Below are 24,988 nucleotides of genomic sequence, written 5' to 3' on the forward strand. Positions count from 1 at the left end.
TCCCTTCCTGGAAATTTATGTGCAATCCCAAATTTTCATTGACCTTTATTTTCATGCCTTTTACAAAAATATTAAAAAGTACAATATACTGAACGAATTTTTAGTGAATGAAACGTAAAAACTGAAAAAAAGCCGCGTATAGACTCGACTCCTTGGCCTTCGGATTACCATTCTGCACTCTGTCCGCTGCGTCAGTTGCTATCTGGATACTATGCTAACATACAATTAGGTGGAAAAGGGGATGAGATAGCGATATGTACATATGCAGATGGCCGTAGTATCGCGTACACTAGATATAAAAGGGCAGCGCATTTGGGGCGCTGTCATTTGTACTCATGTGATTCATGTGAAAAGGTTTCCGACGTGATCATGGCCGCACTACGGGAATTTGAACGCGGATTGGTAGTTGTAACTAGACGCATGGGACATTCCATTTCGGAAATCGTTAGAGAATTCAATATTCCGTGGTCCACAGTATCAAGAGTGTGCCGGGAATACCAAATCTGCGGCATTATGTCTCACCACGGACATCGCAGTCGCCGACGACGTTCACTTAAGGACCGAGACCAGAGGCGTTTGCTTAGAGTTGTCAGTGCTAACAGACAAACAATGCTGCGTGAAATAACAGCAGAAATCAATGTGGAACGGATGACGAACGTATCCGTTACGACAGTGCGGCGAAATCTGGCGCTAGTGGGCTGTGGCAGCAGATGATCAACACGAATGATTTTGGGAGTGCCTTTGTTACGACATCGCCTGAAGCGCCTCTCCTAGGCTCGTGACCGTGTAGTTTGAACCCTAGACGACTAGAAAACTGTGGCCTAGTCAGACGAGACCAGATTTCAGTTGGTAAGAGCTGATGGTAGGGTTCGATTGCGGCGCAGGCCCCACGAAGCCGTGGACACAGGTTGTCAAAAAGGCACTGTGTTAGCTGGTGTTGGCTGCGTAACGGTGTGGGCTGTGTTTATATGGAATGGACTGGGTCCTCTGATCCAACTGAACAGATCATTGACTTAAAATGGATTTGTTCGACTACATGAAGACCATTTTCCGCTATTCAACAATGGAATTTTTATGGATGACAGTGTGCCATCTCGCCAGGCCACAATCGTCCGCGATTGGTTCTAGAACTTTCTGGACAATCCGAGCGAATGATTTCATTACCAAGATCTCCCAACATCGAAAATTTATGGAACATAATCGAGAGGTTAGTTTGTGCACAAAGTCCTGTACCGCCAACACTTTTACAATTATGGACGGCTATATAGGCAGAATGGATCAATATTTCTGCACGGGACTTCCAGCGACTTGCTGAGTCCATGCCACGTCGACCTGCTGCAAATGGTTCAAATGGCTCTGAGCAGTATGCGACTGAACTTCTGAGGTCATCAGTCGCCTAGAACTTAGAACTAATTAAACCTAACTAACCTAAGGACAGCACACACATCCATGCCCAAGGCAGGATTCGAACCTGCGACCGTAGCGGTTACGCGGTTCCAGTATGAGGCACCTAGAACCGCACGGCCACAACGGCCGGCGAGCTTGTGCACTACGCCGGGAAAAAGGAGGTTGGACACGATATTGGGAGGTATACCATGGCTTTTATCACCTCAGTTTAAATGACTCTTGTCTCGTCCTACCACCGCAAGAAATGCTACTTTCTTTCTAGCCGCTTTACCGTCTGGATCTTCCATTTCTGCCACTTTAATTTCTGGCCAAGCCCTGCATATACCATAAATCCGAAGGAAATTGGTGACGACGAGTACGCGCGGTCCCGCTATGAGTGTCATCGACATTTCAACTGTGAAAACGTGAAATATCTTGGCCGAATCTTGTTTCAAGGGATAAGGCTGTAGTCTGCCCCCGCCGGCCGGTGTGAGCGAGCGGTTCTAGGCGCTACAGTCTAGAACCGCGCAACAACTACGGTCGCAGGTTCGAATCCTGCCTCGGGCATGGATGTGTGTGATGTCCTTAGGTTAGTTAGGTTTAAGTAGTTCTAAGTTCTGGGGGACTGATGACCTCAGGAGTTAACTCCCATAGTGCTCAGAACCATTTGAACCATTTCTAGTCTGCCCTCTTCCGAAGTCAATACACTTAAACTAAAGAAGTGTGGGTGTTCTTAATGAGACGCACCAAGACCTTACCACAGTCAGCAGTAATAAATAATACCTTATTATTTAGAGTAATGTAGTCCCCTTAGGCTATGCATACCACGATAATGAGTACCACAAAATGCAGTTCGGCTGAAATGGAATTGAGTCTCTAGAGAGGGCGATCACCGAAGCTTCACAGACAAATATATGTACGGGGAAGGTAATGGCGAAGAAGAAATATTTCACTTGATCGACGAAAGAAAAAAAGTACAGGAATGTTCAGGAAAAGACAGGAATGCAGCAGTAAAAGTAACGTAGGTTCAAATGGCTCTAAGCACTATGGGACTTAACACCTCAGGTCATCAGTCCCTTAGACTTAGAACGACTTAAACATAACTAACCTAACACAGATCCATGCCCGAGGCAGGATTCGAACCTGCGACCGTAGCAGCAGCGCGGTGCCGGACTGAAGTGCCTAGAACCGCTCGGCCACAGAGGCCGGCAGTAACGTAGGAATGAAATAAACAGGAAGTGCAGGGAAAGCAAATGGCTGCAGAAAAATGCAAATAACTCGTAAAAGACAATGGTTGTATAAGGACTGATAAAGCATAAAAAAAGTCGACAGAACTTCCGGTGAAATTTAAAGTAAAGGCTTCAACATTACGAGTGCAGGAGGAATTCCACTGTTAAACGCAGACAAGAGAACAGACAGTCGGAAAGGGTACACTGAAGGCCTCTGTAAGGGGGAAGGGACTGTCTAATGACGTGATAGCAGAGGAAATGGTAGTCAGTGAGGCAGACGTGGGGGAATCCGTATTAAGTCAGACAGAGCTTTGGAAGGCTTCCAGTTGCATAAGGCAGAAGGAATAGACAAGATTCCTTAGGCATTTCTGAAATAATTGAAGGGAGGCTGCAACCATGCGACTAGTCACCATAATCTGTAGATTTTACCGGATTGAAGACATATCATGTCTTTCAGAAAAACGGCATCCCCACAATCAAGAAGACAGCAAAGGCAGGTAAGTGTAAGAACTATCCCGCAATCAGCTTAACACCCCATACATCCAAATTTCTGATAAGAATAATAAACAGAAAAATCGAAATGATGATCATTTTGGTTTTAGGTAAAGTAAACGCACCAACGAGGCAGTTCTGACGCTGTGCTTGGTAATGTAAACAAGACTTATTAAAAATAAAGACACCTTCATAGGATAGTCGCGTAGAAATTGCGTTCTACGATATAAAATGGTGCAAGATGTTATAATTTCTCATGATAACAAGCGTAAGTCATAGGTAAAGACAGGAAGTGTAAAGTATGTGCAAGAAACAAGAGAGCAAAATAATGGAAGACAAAGATGTAATTTTCCGATTATAATCTTCTATTTACACATCAACGAGGTAACAAAAAAAAATGTTTAGGAATGCGATTGAAATTCAGAGCGAAAAATATCGATGACAGATTCGATGACAACATTGTTAATCCCAATGAAGGAGCTGTTGAATGCAAAGATCATTCTAATGAGAGCACAGTATAGACTGAAGATAAAACTAAGAAATATGTAAAGAATACTAACAGAAAATAGATTATCGATAACCTAGTGCGATTACCTCTCGTCCTACCTTTCAAACCAACTTGGGCGTGCCAAACTGCACCCAGTAAAATGAAAGCATTTGCTTGTGAAAAATGAAACTTTTACTTTCTTTTTTTAACGCCACCTATAGACACCCACACCAATCACACACCGGACCTGCGAACAGGGTCTGGGTTCAGAACGCTATGAATAAACCTCATAAGGTGCACCAATGCTAGGATGAAATATTATAATTTACGATCAGTGTGTCCCATGAAAGGCAATTAAGGTTGGGGCGAATCTTATAAACACAGTTTGGTCACGGAATAAAGAGAGTGAGGAATTTAAATGGGATGAGTACCATTTGTAAAATATTAATGGCAATGTTCCATATAACCTCCTTTTTTCCTTTTTCTTGTGTGCTGTATACAACAAGCCAAAACTGAGTTTAATTTAAGAAAGAACTTATCCACCATCAAGAATTTATCTATAAATAAGGAGAGGGATAGTGAAAGCATTTGGCTGGAGAGTGGCCCTATACGGGTGTGAAACTCGGACAATACGAAAACGAGAGAAGACGACTAGAAGCCCTGGAGGTTTGGTGCTATAGAAGGAAGATGAAGATTAGCTGAAGATACGAAGTTACCAACACAGAGATGCTGAGAAGGGTATAGGAAACTAGATCCCAGTGGAGGCACATCCAGAGAAAACTCAGAGGAAACGTTTACAGACACAATAACATCATTGTAAGATGAACAATGGGAACGAATCACTGGGTACAATCAAGGGCGTCATACAGACAGCAGGTCATGAGTGATGTAGAATGGACTATAGACGCGGAATTGAAGAGGAAGCAGACAGGTGAGGGGAATGGCGTACTACTGCAATCCAGCCTCAGGGTTGAACTCTAAACAGAGTGAGAGAATTAATTTCGAATAAGTCAACTTAATTATTTAGTTCGATACAATGGTCACTATAGACAATTTGTGTACGCTTCTCTCTAAGTGGAACTGAACTCTCTAAAAACAGATCGTTATCTGCGTTTTTCGTGATCTCAGGTCCATTTAAATGTTATGAATTCGAAAGTAGCTCTGTCTGCCTCATTTTTACGGCTAAACCTCTGAACTAGTTTCAATGAAATGTGGTATGGAAGTAGCTTGAACCCTGAAGAAGAACATAGGAAACTTTAAAAAGAGTGTAGTACGAGATATTTGTTGATCTGAAGAAAGTTACGCGAATTGGGGTAAAATATTTACTCTTTGAGAAAACTATTTACACTTTGACTTTTGAACTACACTGATGGAAAGAAAATCGCAACGGCAATAAATAATTAATGTAGAGTAATGAAATTTCGGGAATATATTTGTCTAGGTCTAACATATTTAAGTGATTAACATTGCAAGATCACAGGTTAATGTAAGCTCGAAATAAACCGTTGCAAGTTTAGCTACCAGAATGGCGAATGCAAGCGTGGAATCGTGCACGCATTGTGTTCTACCGGTGCTGGATTTCAGTTTGTGGGATGGGGTTCCATTCTTGTTGCACTTGGTCGGTCTATACAGGGACGGTTAAATCTGTTTGCGGATGACACTGGAGTTATCGCCCGAGGATGTTCCATATTTGCTTAATTGGAAACACATCTGGTGATAGAGCAGGCCAAAGCTCGTGCATAGCAGCACAACAGACCGAATCACTCGAATGACGTACAAATTTGCAGTCAGGGTTCGTGGGATAAACACGAGAGTACTCCTGCTGTCACACGAACGCTCCCGAGACCATAGCTCCAAGTGTAGGTCCAGTGTGTCTAGCACGCAGTTTGTCGCAGGCTCTCAGCTGACCTCCTTCTAACCTACACACGGTCGTTACTGGCACCGAGGCAGACCAGCTTCCATCAGAAAATACAACAGATCTACATCCTTCCCTCCAATGAGCTGTCTCTTGACACCACTGAAGTCACAAATGATGGTGGTTTAGGGTCAGTGGAACGCATGCTACAGGTCCTCAGGCTCGAAGCTGTCCATGAAGTAACCGATTCCTAACTGTTCGTTGTGTTACTGCGATGCCAACTGCTGCTGAAATTGCTGCTGCAGATCTAGTACCATGCGCCAGAGCCATAGCCCGAACACGAGGATTTCCCCTCTCGGTATTACCATGTTACCGTATGGAGCACGGTCTTCTTGCGACTGTACATTCTAGTGATCATTCCTGGCAACAATCATGTCCAGGGGCCACATTGCTGCCAAGTCTTTCTGCAGTATAGCAAGGAACATCCAGATTCTCCCTATTACACCACCCCGTACAGACTCAGTGAGGTGTTGTGAATGGTGTCTCCGTCGCTTTAAAGACATTTATGACTAACCAACTCACCACGTCCAGTCTTAAAGGTAACTAACGCTCACGACCGTTGCCGCGTGTATTTAAAGCAATTTCTAATTTCTATCTTCATACTAGTGCGTGATTTGACATCATCTCTCGGATGTAGAAAGACGCCTACCAACCTTCGCTCACGCCGCACAACTCCTTCTAGGTTTGCACTTTTTCTTCGTCAGTGTAACACATTTGTGAAAATCCTTTATATATTCTATTCCTATATTCCTTGATATATTCTACGTAATACGATTGAACGCAATGAATACAGTTCTTATATAATCTTCATCATGTTTAATCCATACTTGCATGCTAATATTATTAATTGCGAAAGTAGCTTTGTTTGCTATATTTTCAAGACTACATCGATCAACCGACTGCGATGAAATATCGTTTTGGAGGGAGATTGAACTCTGATGAATTACGTTGGGTATTTTAAAAAGTAGAAACAAGCACCCCTAAGAGCGTGGAGTAAATAATGGGAAATCTGTTTTACATCAGTGAACATACCACATGTTAAAAAAGTTAATAAATTTGTTGTATAATGTACACATTGCAAAACTGTGAAGACAATTCAACAACCAAAATCACAAAAATGTTTTTCTTTATTTAAAACAGCCGGTCTGGACAGATATTGCTGTCATCTTCAGGGCTTAAAATCTTTTTGTTGTAAAACATGTTAATTTTACGCTGACATCATACACAATAAGTCAAGTGGATAAAAACAGCCCATTATAAAAGGTTTGTCATCGCTAAAATACACTGCTGGCCACCGTAAATGCAACACCCTGAAGGAAGCATCCGAATCAAGTGAAATTTACACCATGGGTTTGCAGCGATGAGATATGCAACTGATTAGAATTTCAGCGCAGACGCACGTCACGCGCGCCTGTGGCGCCACCTCATAGCGCCATTTAAGGCTTGGCGATTTCGACGAGTGTACGTTCGGCACGTGTGTTTACCTCGTGGTTGTTTCACAAGACGATCAGTTATGCCTCGTAGACAACAGCGAACATCGTTTGATCAAGTATCCGAGTTCGACAGAGGAAGGATAGTGGCTTACCGAGATTGTGGATTATCATACAGAGAAATCGATAGTCGTGTTGGACGAAACCAAACAACTGTAATGCGGATATGTGACCGTTGGATTCAGGAGGGTACGACGGACCGACGTGGTCGATCGCATTCACCTCGGTGCACCACTGCACGTGCTGATAGGCAAATTGTGCGCATGGCAGTGACGGATCGCTCAGTGACATCCCGAACCATAGCAAAGCACATTGCGTCTGTAACGCATCATCCAGTGTCTGCGCGTACCATTCGACGCCGTTTACAGCAGAGTGGTCTGTCCGCAAGACGTCCATTGCTTCGTCTACCATTGACGCAGAACCACACACGTCTCCGACGCCAATGGTGTGATGACAGACGGATATGGACGGCGTAATGGAATGACGTTGTCTTTACTGACGAGGCACGCTTCTGTCTGCAGCACCACGATGGTCGGATTCGAGTGTGGAGACACCGTGGAGAGAGGATGCTGGACAGCTGCATTATGCACCGCCACACTGGTCTTGCACCGGGTATTATGGTATGGGGCGGTATTGGATATTAATCTCGCACGCCTCTAGTACGCATTGCCGGTACTTTAAATAGCCGGCGCTACATATCCGAGGTGCTGGAGCCAGTTGTCCTTCCTTATCTTCAGGGCTCGGCCACAGCCATATTTCAACAGGATAATGCGTGACCACACGTGGCACGCATTGTCCAAAGGTTCTTCGTCAATAACCAGATTGAACTGCTTCCCTGGCCAGCTCGCTCTACGGATCTTTCGCCGATAGAAAACATGTGGTCCATGGTTGCTCAACGAGTGACCCAGATTACATCCCCAGCTGCCACACCAGATGATCTTTGGCAACGTGTGGAAGCTGCTTGGGCTGCTGTACCCCAGGAACACATCCAACGTCTCTTTGACTCAATGCCGAGACGTGTGGCAGCGGTGATCTCCAACAATGGCGGCTACTCTGGCTACTGATTCTGGCAGGAGGAACCACATGTCACAGACGTCTGTAAACGTAATCATTTGATAGTTGGTCAACATGTTATCTACAAAATAAATTTTGTTGTGCTACCTCTTATCTTTCTTGGTGTTGCATTTACGGTGGCCAGCAGTGTATTTAAAACATAAAGCACCTTGTGCAACAGGCTATGTCCATATACATATTGTTCACAGTTGCTTGTTGCATCATAAACACACGGTACACAAAAGCACAGCTGTTTACATATGCTGGACATATTCTAAATAGTGAAAATTCACTTTGAATGGCGTATAAGTGACCTATGAATAATGTGTATATGGACATAGCCTGTTGTACAATGTGCTTTCTTTAAATATTTTAATGATGACAAACCTTTTATACTATGTTATTTTTATCTACTTGACTTCTTGTATAAGATGTCAGCGTAAAATGAACAAGTTTTACTACAAATAGATTTTGAGACCCGAAAATGACGGCATACATAACTGATTCTCTTAACTAAAAAAAATATTTTAGGCGATCTTGCCTGCTGAATGGTTTTTTACTATTAAAAAGATCGTCCTTCAGCTCTCTCTAAATTAGAATATTCAGTTACATTGCAAAATATTTAGTAGTCTCACACTTAAGTGGAAACAAATTATTTAAAATATCACAGTTCGGCTCCCAAAAGTGTTGCTCGACTGCGAATGCTACTTATACATTCACTATTCAAATATTACAAGCCTTAAGTAGTAATATGTCGTCAGTTGGTATTTTTGTGATCTTTTCAAGGCGTTTGATTGTGTACGAGTACATCATGTTACTCTCTTAGAAGAACTCAGTATTCCGTAAAACTGATGGCTTCACACACATATAGTTAAATCATACTTAACAGACATAATGGAAAAGGTTCTGTTAAGTAATTGAGACAGTGCAGGGAAGGTAGATAATTTTAGTGACTCGAAAAATATTTTCACAATGGGAGTCCCACAGAGTTCAATTTCGGGTCCACTACTGTTCCTTATACATATTAATTAGCCCACTGCTTCGCTCACATATTGCAAATAGTCTAATGGTCTGCAAAGATTTTGTTTAAATCAGAGATTTACCCTGTTCACAAATTGCAACACCTTCAAAACTTTTCACACTACGTAAGGCCATGTAAACATGGTCTTTTCGCAAGGCTCTTCTAACCAAAGAGCGATTCTGGTAGTTGGAGTCCAAGGTATTTGTTTATCATGCCTTTTACTTTCTAGTGGTGATATTTCCATAGAAACTTTCATCCCATAACTCATATTTCTTTATTCCTAGCTGAGAAGTAAAATACCAATATTTATAGATATAGCTGAAATTTGTTTTTTAGTGAACATAATTGTTTTTTAAAATTATCACTCCCTATTTCACCCTGTAAAGGGCTGAATTTCCAAAAATAGTCATACACTTATTTTTTAATTTCTAACATGGAAGCCAAATACAAATTTTCATAAACTTAGCTTTGAAAATGTTTTCATAATGAAATAATTTGCCGCGCGGGATTAGCCGAGCGGTGTGCGGCGCTGCAGTCATGGATTGTCGGGCTGGTCCCGGCGGAGGTTCGAGTCCTCGCTCGGGCATGGGTGTGTGTGTGTGTTTGTCCTTAGGATAATTTAGATTAAGTAGTGTGTAAGCTTAGGGACTGATGACCTTAGCAGTTAAGTCCCATAAGATTTCACACACATTTGAACATTTTTTTGAAATAATTTCATAAAACTTTTAATACTCTACTTCACTTTCTTAAGGGTGCTTAATTTTTGAAAAACTTGAAATAAATATTTTTTTATTTCAAACCAAGAAGTCAGATACTAATCATCAGAGAGGTAGCTTTAAAAATGTTTTAGTAATTCTTTAATACTGATTTATTCCCAAAAAACTTTCACCCACTATTGTACGCCATTAATGGTTGAATTTTCAAAAATTCTTATTTCTGACTGAGAAACCAAATAATTTTCGTGGTTCTATTTTCAAAATTGCCTTACTAGCGACATGTTTTCGAGAAGCTTCTCATCTCTTAGTTTAGCCCCCTAGGAGAAGAATTTCGAACAACTCATTCTTAAACAATACCTACAGTATAAGATCCATACCCTCTCCAAGTTTCAAGTTTCTATCCTCAGCAGTTTAGGCTGGGCAGTGATGAATCAGTGAATCAGTGTGGTCTATATCACCTCTTTATGGGCTGAATTTCCAAAAGCAGTGAAACACGCGTTTCTTTCGTTTTCAGCCGAAAAGCCAGTATCAGTTTTCGTGGATTTACCTTTGTATTATCATAAAATATTTCACTCCCTACTTCACCAATTTAGGGGTTGAATTTCCAAGAACAGTGACGTTAATTTTTATTTCTAACAAAGAAGCCAGATTTAGCTTCAAAAGTGATTGCATAATGAATCCATAATGCATCCACTTATACTTTCATCTCCCATATGGTTTGATTTCTAAAAACAGTGACACACGTATTTTTTATTTCTAACCGAGATGCCAAATGCAAATTTTCGTAGATTTTCTTTTGAAAATGCGTTCATGATGAAATATTTCATAAAACATATCGTCCCTGATTTCACTCCCTTAGGGGCTGAATTTCCAGAAACAATGAAACAAGTATTTTTTTTGTTTGTAATGGAGAAGGCAAATACCAACTTTCATAGATATAGCTTTAAAATATTTTAGTTGTTCTTTAATAATGATTTATTTAAAAAACCTCTCATTGACTATTTCACCCCCATCGAGGCTAAATTTCCAAAAACGTTGGAACACATACTTCCTTATTTCTGACTGAGAAACCAAATACCAACATTCGTTCGTCTGGCTTATAATTGCCTAAATAATAACATTCTTTTACAAACAACATTTGATCCCTATTTCACTCGCTATTTCATCCCCTTAAGGGTTGAATTCCCAAAAATGCTAAAACATATAATTTCTCATTTCTGATTGAGGAAACATATGATAGTTTTTAAAAAACAATGAAATTTCGAAAATATCAGGTCTGAAACGATGCCTACATTACAAGATCAACCCACTTCCCGAATTTCTAGTTTATATCCTTTTCGGTTTGGGCTGGGTGATGATGAGTCAGTAAGTGAGTCAGTCTGTCGGAACATTGCCTTTTATATAAAGAGATGCAACGTAAGGGATGGTTAATGATATAGTCCAAAAAATTTTTAAATGGTTCTCTGAAAATGGAGTCTCCCTAACTTCAGGAAAATGCCACATTACGTTCAGTTCTGTACAATAAATAGAGTCATAACAACAGTTTACATAACATATGATCACACGTCAATAAATAGGGTAGAATGCTCCAAATTTTTTGGTATACATATTTTTGAAAACTTGAAATGGAACAACGCTTCTCAAACGTGTAAGTTTAACTACTTTTGTTAATCTTGGGGAAACATGTATCAACCTCCGGACATATCTTGCTTATTAATTCATCACTTAGAAAAAAAGTATTTATTGTATGAAAGTGAGCATTAAGAATAGTACATAGTGTTCGCCCATAGGCATCTTGTATGTACCTTTTCGAGGGGCTAAGCATTTTAACTGCACCGTCACATTACATGTATTCACCAATGATATTCGTCATAAATAATCCATCGCAATTTGAGAAGAACAGTGTTGCCCATACCTACAACAGTAGAAAGAAAATGGCCAGTATTACCCACTATTAAAGCTGTCAGTGGCTCAGAAAGGAGGTCAATAAGCAGCATAAAATTTTTTTGAGCATTTTTCCAATTACGTAAAATATCTCAGAGCTAGCGAAGCAAGTATAAATCTAATTCGAATTAAATAATATTAACGTGGAATTATGGATTAAACATGTTGACCATTGCATAAGAAATGTATTCATTACGTTGAATCGTGTTATGTAAATCATAACAACCAATAAAAGAATCGTTCATATAACCCATACAACATGTGACAAACTTTATTGCTACTTCAGTAGCACAATGTATGGATGCGCACTCCTCCTTCCCCTACTCCGGACGCATCACTTGGTGGCACACTGCACACATGCCACCACATCGATCGTGTGGTGGGGAGGGAGGGAGGAGTGGGGGGGGGTTGCACTCACAAGATATGCTTACCCAAGCAGACAGAGACGTAAAGGCAGCTACACCCCCCCCCCCCCCCCCCCCCGTCGGAGGTTCGAATTTCGAATCCTCCCTCGGGCATGGGTGCGTGTGCTGTCCTTAGCGTATGTTAGTTTAAGTTAGATTAAGTAGTGTTTAAGCCTAGGTTCGATTATCTCAGCAGTTTGGCCCCATAGGAACTTACTACAAATTTCCAAATATTCAAAACTAGGGATATGCAAGCACAACCATGAGTTACAGCTAGCACTTAATATTTTATTAAAAACTTACGATATAATATTTATGTACAATGTCTATGGTTGTCAGAGGACCTATAACCATGCGCGTCATCAGGACATTGGTGTTACAGCTTTAGCAGAATAATATTGGAAGTAGTTTATTGAGGGTTTCACACCATAGAGCTGGCCCTGTTGCTTACGCACTCACACTATGCTAGGTGAAGTTCGGCTGGATAGCAACATGCATGTGGTTCAACGTGTGGTTCTTGAAGTTTTCCGGCGTAATAAGTTTCCATTGGGATTTTGGGATTGCAGCTGGATGACGTACACATGTTGTCCGATATTCTGGCTGGCAATTATTCATCAGTCTTCATGTTAATGTTGTTGTTGTTGTTGTGGTCTTCAGTCCTGAGACTGGTTTGATGCAGCTGTCCATGCTACTCTATCCTCTGCAAGCTTATTCATCTCCCAGTACCTACTGCAACCTACATCCTTCTGAATCTGCTTGGTGTATTCATCTCTTGGTCTCCCTCTACGATTTTTACCCTCCACGCTGCCCTCCAATACTAAATTGGTGATCCCTTGATGCCTCAGAACATGTCCTACCAACCGATCCCTTCTTCTAGTCAAGTTGTGCCACAAAATTCTCTTCTCCCCAGTTCTATTCAATACCTCCTCATTAGTTATGTGATCTACCCATCTAATCTTCAGCATTCTTCTGTAGCACCACATTTCGAAAGCTTCTATTCTCTTCTTGTCCAAACTATTTATCGTCCATGTTTCACTTCCATACATGGCTACACTCCATACAAATACTTTCAGAAACGACTTCCTAACACTTAAATCAATACTCGATGTTAACAAATTTGTCTTCTTCAGAAACGCTTTTCTTGCCATTGCCAGTCTACATTTTATATCCTCTCTACTTCGACCATCATCAGTTATTTTGCTCCCCAAATAGCAAAACTCCTTTACTACTTTAAGTGTCTCATTTCCTAATCTAATACCCTCAACATCACCCGACTTAATTCGACTACATTCCATTATCCTCGTTTTGCTTTTGTTGATGTTCATCTTATATCCTCCCTTCAAGACACCATCCATTCCATTCAACTGCTCTTCCAAGTCCTTTGCTGTCTCTGACAGAATTACAATGTCATCGGCGAACCTCAAAGTTTTTATTTCTTCTCCATGGATTTTAATACCTACTCCGAATTTTCCTTTTGCTTCCTTCACTGCTTGCTCAATATACAGATTGAATAACGTTTGGGGTAGGCTACAACCCTGTCTCACTCCCTTCCCAACCACTGCTTCCCTTTCATGCCCCTCAACTCTTATAACCGCCATTTGGTTTCTATACAAATTGTAAATAGCCTTTCACTCCCTATATTTTACCCCTGCCACCTTCAGAATTTGAAAGAGAGTATTCCAGTCAACAGTGTCAAAAGCGTTCTCTAAGTCTACAAATGCTAGAAACGTAGGTTTGCCTTTCCTTAATCTAGATTCTAAGATAAGCCGCAGGGTCAGTATTGCCTCACGTGTTCCAATATTTCTACGGAATCCAAACTGATCTTCCCCAAGGTCGGCTTCTACTAATTTTTCCATTCGTCTGTAAAGAATTCGTATTAGTATTTTGCAGCCATGACTTATTAAACTGATAGTTCGGTAATTTCCACATCTGTCAACACCTGCTTTCTTTGGTATTGGGATTATTATATTCTTCTTGAAGTCAGAGGGTATTTCACCTGTCTCATACATCTTGCTCACCAGATGGTAGAGTTTTGTCAGGACTGGCTCTTCCAAGGCCGTCAGTAGTTCTAATGGAATGTTGTCTACTCCCGGGGCCTTGTTTCGACTTAGGTCTTTCAGTGCTCTGTCAAACTCTTCAAGCAGTATCATATCTCCCATTTCATCTTCATCTACATCCTCTTCCCTTTCCATAATATTGTCCTCAAGTACATCGTCCTTGTATAGACCCTCAATATACTCCTTCCAGCTTTCTGCTTTCCCTTCTTTGCTTAGAACTGGGTTTCCACCTGAGCTCTTGATATTTATACAAGTGGTTCTCTTTTCTCCAGAGGTCTTAATTTTCCTGTAGGCAGCATCTATCTTACCCCTAGTGAGACAAGCCTCTACATCCTTACATTTATCCTCTAGCCATCCCTGCTTAGCCAATTTGCACTTCTTGTCGATCTCATTTTTGAGACTTTTGTATTCCTTTTTGCCTGCTTCATTTACTGCATTTTTATATTTTCTCCTTTCATCAATTAAATTCAATATTTCTTCTGTTACCCAAGGATTTCTACTAGCCCTCGTCTTTTTACCTACTTGATCCTCTGCTGCCTTCACTACTTCATCCCTCAAAGCTACCCGTTCTTCTTCTACTGTATTTCTTTCCCCCATTCCTGCCATTTGTTCCCTTACGCTCTCCCTGAAACTCTGTACAACCTCTGGTTTAGTCAGTTTATCCAGGTCGCATCTCCTTAAATTCCCACCTTTTTGCAGTTTCTTCAGTTTTAATCTACGTTAATGTTGTACAAAACGATATTTGAGCTGAACCATTCAGGTAGCGTCAGGTTATTTGTGCACATCACCATGTTTCGGCTGACAACCATTCAACTATATTCAGGTGAGCGTTGTACAACACTTACCTGAAGCTGGCTGATTGGATGATAGTCGAAGCATCGTGGCAATGTCGATCTCATCAACCTGTCATCCAGAAACCTCTTGGAGCAATATGGACTTTAAAAACCCAAATAGTTTTACATTTATTGTTTGGTGACAATATATCACAGACCTTCAGAATCAAATGAAAGGCGACTATTATTGGAAGAATCGTTGCACATCTGACGGGATGTAGAGAGGTTATCAAGGCTATGGCGAAAAAAACAAAAAAAAAAAAAAACAGAATCGAAGTCAGGAAATGTTTACGTATTGTTACAGAAGAGCAAACTAAGAAGGTAATATAGATGTAGCCTATTTTGTAAACCAGAGAATACCAAAGAATACTGCTAACAGTGAAGGGGCATGACTGATGTGTAAAAAACGAGGTGTAAAAAACAGAAAGATGTTTCATGGGAATCAGTATTCAAGTCTGTGTACCAAAACGCTTTCATTCAGACGAGTTGAACGACCTTTACAAACAGTTATCGAGACTGTTAAATGACAGCAGATCCCAAGCCAGGACAGTCATGTGGGATTTATATGTAAAAGTAAGAAAAAACTAAAGAACAATTCTTCAGTGGAAATGGTGAAAAAAAATGACAGAGGCCATACATTATTGTAGTTTCTTCCAGAAGAAATCAAGTACGGAATAGACTAGACAATCCCCAAACTCTGAAGTGAAATGAACTATATGTCATCACACAATAAAGAAGACGTACGCGATATGACAGCCTGAAACTATTTCAGAGCTTCAAGAGCTTATCAACTAGTAAAATTGGAAGTAAAAATAGACACAAACCTAGAAATAAAGAAATACCTGTGAAGAAGAGAAATGTAAATCATAACAGTGTATTTAAGAACAGGGTAGTACACTGGTTTAAAGTACATGAAAATACCAGCATGTTAAAAAATGAATATTATAGACGAAATGGGCAATTACTTAACAGTGACATGTAAGCACCAAAAGTTGTGGTAGGTGCAGAGAATTCAAAAGAAAAAAAAACTGAAATGGATAAGGCTACAATTAAAGAGAGACCGAAAGATCCGAGAAAACGATAGTAAGATAATGATAAATTAAACCACAGTAACTATATTTCTCTAAAGAATGAAAATAGGATAGGAATCAGGATATAGGAAAGAGGATATTACTATTAATTTTTTCGACGAGTCCATTAGAGACGGTGCTCAGATTTGTCAAGACTTGCGAAAAAATCAACTTATTCTTTTTCCTAAGAAACCATGCCCCTATTTGCCTTAAGCAATTTAGTGGACCACAGAGACTAACTCCAGTGCATTAACCAATGTGTCAGTTCGCTCGAGCATCCAAAATTAAAACACACGCTTATTCTAAATAGTAATTCCTTGTAATTTATTGTTAGTTTCAGTTCCATGGAATTTCACATCCTATCCTCTTCTCGATGTGATCGAAAGTACCAGCACACACTCAAAAACATAGCCGGCCGAAGTGGCCGTGCGGTTCAAGGCGCTGCAGTCTGGAACCGCAAGACCGCTACTGTCGCAGGTTCGAATCCTGCCTCGGGCATGGATGTTTGTGATGTCCTTAGGTTAGTTAGGTTTAACTAGTTCTAAGTTCTAGGGGACTAATGACCTCAGCAGTTGAGTCCCATAGTGCTCAGAGCCATTTGAACCATTTTTTCAAAAACATATGTTGTAAGTAGGCTGTTTAGGTTTTTATGTTGGTTACGCCATGTAGCGCTCTATATGAAAATCACTGACTGTGCTGTGTGAAGATGGGTTGGTTTGCATGTTGGAGTAATATTCGCCATTGTAGTGTTGGGCAGTTGGCTGTTAACAGCGCGTAGCGTTGCGCAGTTGGAGGTGAGCCGCCAGCAGTGGTGGATGTGGGGAGAGAGATGGAATTTTGAGAGCGGACGATCTAGACGTGTGTCCACCAGAAAGAGTAAATTTGTAATATTGGATATCATGGACAAATATATATATATATATATATATATATATATATATATATATATATATATATATATAATGACTTTTGAACACTATTAAGGTAAATACATTGCTTGTTCTCTATCAAAATCTTTCATTTGCCTACTATGCATATCAGTAGTTAGTGCCTTCAGTAGTTGGAATCTCTTATTTAGCTAGCAGTATTGGCGCTCGCGGTATTGCAGTAGTTCGAGTAACGAAGATTTTTGTGAGGTAAGTGATTTGTGAAACGTATAGGTTAATGTTAGTCAGGGCCATTCTTTTGTAGGGATTTGTGAAAGTCAGATTGCGTTGCGCCAAAAATATTGTGTGGGTCAGTTTAGTGTTGATCAGAATAAGTAAAGAGAGTAATGTCTGAGTACGTTCAGTTTTGCTCAGCTGTTTGAAAATCAGATAATGTAAGAGGTTTATCTGCATAGTAATTCATTGAGTTTCCTAAGGGGACGTTTCAATGTTTTTCATATTAGGTGCATTGTGCTGCCACCTACTGCCAGGTACTCCATATCAGCCACCTCAGTAGTTCTTAGACATCGTGGGGCGCTCCGCAGAACTCACGGACTTCGAACGTGGTCAGGTGATTGGATGTCACTTGTGTCATACGTCTGTACGCTAGATTTCTACATTCCTAAACATCCCTAGGTCTACTGTTTCCGATGTGATAGTAGAGCGGAAACGTGAAGGGACACCTACAGCACAAAAGCGTACAGGCTGCCCTCGTCTGTTGACTGACAGAGACCGCCGGCAGTTGAAGAGGGTCGTAATATGTAATAGGCAGACATCTATCCAGACCATCACATAGGAATTCCAAACTGCTTCAGGATCCACTACAAGTACTATGACAGTTAGACGGGAGGTAAGAAAACTTCGATTTCGTGGTCGAGCGGCTGCTCATAAGCCACTCATCACGCCGGTAAATGCCAAACGACGCCTCGCTTTCTATAAGGAGCATAAGCATAGGACGATTGAACTGTGGGAAAACATTGTGTGGAGTGACGAATCACCGTACACTATGTGGCGATCTAATGGCAGGGTGTGGGTATGGCGAAGGCCCGGTGAACGTCATCTGCCAGTGTGTACAGTGCCAACAGTGAAATTCGGAGGCGGTGGTGTTATGGTGTGGTCGTGTTTTTCAGGGAGGGTGCTTGCACCCCTTGTTTTGCTTGACACTATCCCAGTACAGGCCTACGTTGATGTTTTAAGCATCTTGTTGTTTCCCACTGTTGAAGAGCAATTTGGGAATGACGATTGCATCTTTCAACACGACTGAGCACCTGTACATAATGCACGTTCTGTGGCGGAGTGGTTACACGACAATAACATCCCTGTAATGGACTGGTCTCCACAGAGTCCTGATCGGAATCCTATAGAACACCTTTCGAATGTATCATTTTCTGCCTTAACCGCGTTTCAGCTTCTTCAGTCCGATTCCTTTCCATTTCACGCAGAGTCTACCTTTCCCTTTCAGTGAGCAATCTACTCCATACAATTTTGCAAAGGATTTCGTGAGATATGTCTTCCTGTTGAAACGTTTTTCTGTTATGATTGTCTGTTTCGCCAATGAAAATCGTCTCTTCGCTTCCATTAAATATATATGTTAATTATATTGTAAAATAATAAACAAATTAAAATGACTGTGTCGTTTGAGCAAAAGCGTTGTTGTCATTCCATTGTTACCAGAACACATGGCAACGTAAATGAATTTACACATCACGGATTCGAGCTGTAAAGAACAGTGGAAGTTGTTTTCATTTAATTTTAAAGTACTGCTGCGAACAAAATGCAAATTACATGTGGCAGCCGCTTAAGTTGTGGCTAGGAATAACCAAGCTTCTTTCCCCTGCAGTTAATTGCTCGTCCGTAAGGACACCCACTATGTTACAGCAACAAAGGAAGTAATGAAAGAACTACGCGAGGCGTGAAGTTAATTACTGGCTTGCGTACCACCAACCAAGCGCAACTGCAAGGAAATGACCGACCGCTGTAGACTGAAACATTAACAACATATCTTAAAAAGTTATTGTGAAAAAAGACTATAACACACATAGTCACAGAAATATCCAATATTTGTAACCGTAATATGTCTGTCATATAGACTTCTATAAAATATAGTCGTTTACAACTTGGCAAAATTGATTTGCAAAAAATAAAGGAGCTCTATCATCTTTCCAGAGCCATTAGCCTTCTGACAGGTTTGATGCGGACCTCAATGAATATAGATTGAACAATAGAGGCGAAAGGTTGCATCCCTGTCTTACACCCTTTTTAATCAGAGAACTTCATTCTTGGTCTCCCACTCTTACTGGTCCCTCTTTGTTACTGTGCATATTGTATATTATCCGTCTTTCCCTCTAGATTACTCACATTATTCTCAGAATGTGGAACATCTTGCTCCATTTGACGTTGTCAAACGCTTTTTCATGGTGGTCAAATCCTATGAACGTGTCTTGATTTTCATATTGCCAACTTTAACGTCAAAACTACTCTCGGGTGTCTTTACCTTTCCTAAAGCCAACCTGGTCGTTATCTAACAAATCCTCAATTTTCTTTTCCATCCTTTTGTATATCATTCTTGTTGTCAGCTTTGATATATGAGACGTTATGCCAATCGTACGATAATTCTCGCACTTGTTGGGAAACTGTCGCATTAGGCAAGACGTCTTAATTTATTTCGTTTTTAATACTGACTCTGTTCGCAAACATTTTACAGACATTATCCAAATATCATTGAAGGTACCAGCAACATTATATCATTGTAGGCTACATTATTCAGGAGATATGAGGTCACAGAGAATGGGCTGCGTGAAAACGAAACTGCAGGAGCGAATTCGTTAGAGATGCAAATGAAATACATGTTCAAATATGTGTGAAATGTGTGAGATATATGTCAAAGATATGGCAAATGTCTATACACTGTCAAAATCGGAGGTAAAAAGCTGTTCCTAAATCCCTGGATTGATTTCACCTAAACTTTGGGGGTAAGAACCAGAAAGCAGACAGTATAGGGGAGAACGAGATGGACAGTCAGGGAAGGAAGACATGAATATGAGGGAAGAGGAGATGGACACAGTGAGTGGGGCAATGGATAAAGGGAAGAGAAGAAGATGGACTAGAGAGCGTGGACAAGCAGATGAGTGGAGAGATGGAGAGTAAGAAATTAACAAAGGAAAATGAGATAGAGGGAGAAAGAGATGGACACAGAGATGGGGGTGAGGGAAGGAGCGGATATAGGGAAAGGAGAAGGAGACAAAGGGGCAGGATGAGATGAACAGAGGGAGGATATGGATGTGGACAGAGGAAGCAGGAGCAGGTGGACAGAGGGAGCAGGAGCAGTTGGACACACACACACACAGAGAGAGAGAGAGAGAGAGAGAGAGAGAGTCGGTAGGAGTAGATGGACGAAGAAAGGGAAAACAGCAGATAGAGAGACAGACAGGAGCAGATAGACGGGTAGTGGGGGGTGGATAAGCTGGACACAGAAAGTGTAGAAAAGGAGATGGGTGGAGACGACAGTGGAGAAGAGGGACAAAGAGAGTGGGAAGGTGGAGATGGGATAATGGAATAAATACATACCTGGCAACACCAGGTAATCAGCTAGCATATAAATATAAAACATATCCATCTGACGCTTTTTCCTTTTCTTCCTGAAGGACTGAAAACGATGGGAAATAACTGTTTAATTCTACAACTGATAGTACAAAATGATGTATATGCTTGTAAGGGTGTTGCACAGTAGGTTTTGCTGAGAAATAATCATTATGAAAAAAATTCGATACATTGCGCTGTACCGATTTAATTAACATTGATGTTTCCTCATGAGGTCCAGGAATCCTCTGCCAGAGGCGGTGTTGCCATACGCATCCTTCGTTTGATTAGGTCAAAACTGAAAAATAAAACTACAAACGTTCGCCATTGGACTACAGTGAGTTCGTTCCTTGCTACCGTCCAATGTTCAATTTTTGTAGCGTTCTCTTGTTCAGTTTGAGGAAAGCAAATTGAAGAACACATTTGGCAGCACCTTCTGTGGCATGTTGCTTCAGTCTGTGTGCACAATGAGCCGAATGGCTAATTTCAATGCTAATAACTTAGGAAATAATGCATAAAATCGAATTATTTTCTTCACAATTATTTTTCAGCACAAACTACCCTGCAAAACCCCTACACGCTTCTCAGATTGTTTGTTACAACCCTATGTATATGGCAATTCCTTGTGATATGCCTGAGACTATTTTAGCTTCTAATGATGTCCCCTCCTTCACCCCCCCCCCCCTTCCCTACCTATTGTGATTGACGTGGAAGGTGGTTTTACTTAGAAACCTTCAATTGGATCGCACACCTGTGCTCATTTATAAGAAGGACGTATTTTGCTTACTTGGTGTGGGAATGCATGTTTAGCTTTCCGAAATTCAGAAAGTACGTCGTCAACACATTGTACAACGGAGTCGCTACAACACTAATGTGTGATGTGCTGACCGTAGAAGTGTAACTGATATTTTAGCTGAGCCATTACTGTAAAAAATTTTAACAGCAGATAGAAATTCCTTTTCTGTTTCTAAATGCTGCATGTATCCTCGGAACATGCCTCAAAAATTAAATAAAAAAAGCTATTAAAGGGGAAATACCGACTGCTCCAAAAATTCTGTACATCACACTTACCCATAGACATAAATGAAGGCGGACGCAAGCGCGCATCTAACCAATTTGTCCTCCCGCTTCCAGTGATATATCTGTAATCCAACCCACCCGATTTAGTCCTAAGAGAGAACGGTAAAAGAACTCTTCAACAAAATCTGAAATGACTGTTTCCATCTTCCCGATCGACACATCATTATAGCAAATTCCCTGAGTCGTTCACCACTAAACATGTAATCTGCTTTGTCACACGTGTCCTCCAGAATAATTTATTCTTTATAGTGACCCCTTATACTTTACAAATCGCCCTGGTTGAAATTTCGCTACTTCATCTCCGTGCCACAACCAGATTCTTCCGGAATCTGATTTCGCTTGCTTCTGCCCACATGCCCTTACGTGTTTCAACTCCTGACCAATCATACGAAGCATCATCTACGTTACTTCTTCCATCCCCATGACGCGTTCAGTCAACTCGTACACCATTACCACAACCCATGCAACGCTCATTAGGCAAACTATTGTCTCCAATCTATACTTCCCAACTTCAAATTACCACTCCACATCCCTTTCCGACTTTTCTTCTGATCTCATGGCCCAGTTCCATTCACCTATTTGCCTCTGTATCTGTTTTACAGCTAACAGACACTACACCATTACAACGCGAACACCTCAACGCTTACTTTGGAATTCGTATGTTTTAATAATATAAATATTAATGAAAACCTCCAAAAACTGTATTTCATACATGTAAAAGTAGGCTTCCACGGCCGTTGTCACAGTCAATAAAATTCTTCTGGGTTTGTGACCGCATTGTCAACTGTAATATTCCGACGTTTCGGCTACTATTGCAAGACGCCTTTCTCAGCGTATGTTAGCAATAAACCCTGAGTAAGGCGTATTGCAATAGTCGCCGAAACGTCGGAATTTTATAGCTGTCAATGCGGTCACAAACCCAGAAGAATTTTATTGACTGTATTTCTTATACAGGGTGTTAAAAAATGTACGGCCAAACTTTCAGGAAACACTCCTCACACACAAATAAAGAAAAGATGTTATGTGGACATGTGTCCGGAAACGCTTACTTTCCATGTTAGAGCTCATTTTAGTTTCGTCAGTATGTACTGTACTTCCTCGATTCACCGCCAGTTAGCCCAATTGAAGGAAGGTGCTTGTGTTGACATGCGACTCATTGCTCTACAGTACTAGCATGAAGCACATCAGTACGTAGCATCAACAGGTTAGTGTTCATCACGAACGTGGTTTTGCAGTCAGTGCAATGTTTACAAATGCGGAGTTGGCAGATGCCCATTTGATGTGTGGGTTAGCACGGGACAATAGCCGTGGCGCGGTACGTTTGTATCGAGACAGATTTCCAGAACGAAGGTGTCCCGACAGGAATACGTTCGAAGCAATTGATCGGCTTCTTAGGGAGCACAGAACATTCCAGCCTATGACTCGCGACTGGGGAAGACCTAGAACGACGAGGACACCTGCAATGGACGAGGCAATTCTTCGGGCAGTTGACGATAACCCTAATGTCAGCGTCAGAGAAGTTGCTGCTGTACAAGGTAACGTTGACCACGCCACTGTATGGAGAGTGCTACGGGAGAACCTGTTGTTTCCGTACCATGCACTATCAGCAGCTGATTGGCCTCCACGGGTACACTTCTGCGAATGGTTCATCCAACAATGTGTCAATCCTAATTTCAGTGTAAATGTTCTCTTTACCGATGAGGCTTCATTCCAACGTGATCAAATTATAATTTTCACAATAAACATGTGTGGGCTGGCGAGGATCCGCACGCAATTGTGCAATCACGTCATCAACACAGATTGTCTGTGAACGTTTGGGCAGGCATTGTTGGTGATGTGTTGATTGGGCCCCATGTTCTTCCACCTACGCTCAATGGAGCACGTTATCATGATTTCATACGGGATACTCTACCTGCGCTGCTAGAACATGTGCCTTTACAAGTACGACACAACATGTGGTTCATGCACGATGGAGCTCCTGCACATTTCAGTTGAAGTGTTCGTACGCTTCTCAATAACAGATTCGGTGACCGATGGATTCGTAGAGGCGGACCAATTCCATGGCCTCCACGCTCTCCTTACCTCAACCCTCTTGACTTTCATTTGTGGGGGCATTTGAAAGCTCTTGTCTACGCAACCTCGGTACCAAATGTAGAGACTCTTTGTGGTCGTATTGTGGACGGCTGTGATACAATACGCCATTCTCCAGGGCTGCATCAGCGCATCAGGGATTCCATGCGACGGAGGGTGGATGCATGTATCCTCGCTAACGGAGGACATTTTGAACATTTCCTATAACAAAGAGTTTGAAGTGACGCTGGTACGTTCTGTTATGTGATTTGAAGAGAAGTAATAAAATGAGCTCTAACATGGAAAGAAAGCGTTTCCGGACACTGTCCACATAACATATTTTCTTTCTTTGTGTGTGAAGAATGTTTTCTGAAAGTTTGGCAGTACCTTTTTGTAAAACCGTGTATATTTATTTCGGCAGAAGCGGTTTCGTTCTGAACGACCTTCAAGTGACACCAAAAGTTCATCAACTGTTTTCGTAGCTATTTCTCAGAAAGTGGAAGAAATATGCCGGTATCGTAACTCAAAAATTACTCATTGCCATACATAATGTATACAGAATGTGACTTACGGCGGGCGCTATGCAGACCGCTTAGATATTTTTGCATCAGGGCACAGGCACATTTCTGCCACTTTGTGAGAATTAGATATGAAGACTGTGATGAATTTTCGGTGCACCTAAACACGTTCGTGGAGAACGAACTCAATTGTGCCGTATTAAACGTACCTAAAACGCAACTGTGTTGGTTTTCCTTAACATTTACGTTATTCAGTTGTGTAACACAAAATTAGCGTGGTTATCCAGGTTATTGTTATGATACTATTATCTGTATATTCGATATTTTCTACTTAACTACATTGAATTAAAATAACTGTTTGGCTTCAATATTAGACATACTCTGCTGCAACTTTTCTCCACCTTTACCATCATGGAAATGAATCAGCAATAAGAAAGGAACTGCCAACATTAGGAGTCACACAGTGCAACCAGGGGGCAACGCTTTCTGGCCTGTCACTCTCTCTGTACTCAGTACAGTCATACTGGGATCTTTTATTCACTATAAAACTTCAGTGTACTTCCACCAAGTCTTTTGCCTGTCTGTGTACGAGGTCTGTTCAGAAAATTCCGAAACTTTGTCTACAAAATTTTTCTACGCTTACCTTTTACTTATTGTGCAGAGTTTCCTTCGAAATACACTTTTCTGCAATTGATACACCGCTCCCAACGTAGTTTCC

Source organism: Schistocerca nitens, chromosome 2 (genome assembly GCF_023898315.1).
Source record: "Schistocerca nitens isolate TAMUIC-IGC-003100 chromosome 2, iqSchNite1.1, whole genome shotgun sequence".
Classification (NCBI taxonomy): Eukaryota; Metazoa; Arthropoda; class Insecta; order Orthoptera; family Acrididae; genus Schistocerca; species Schistocerca nitens.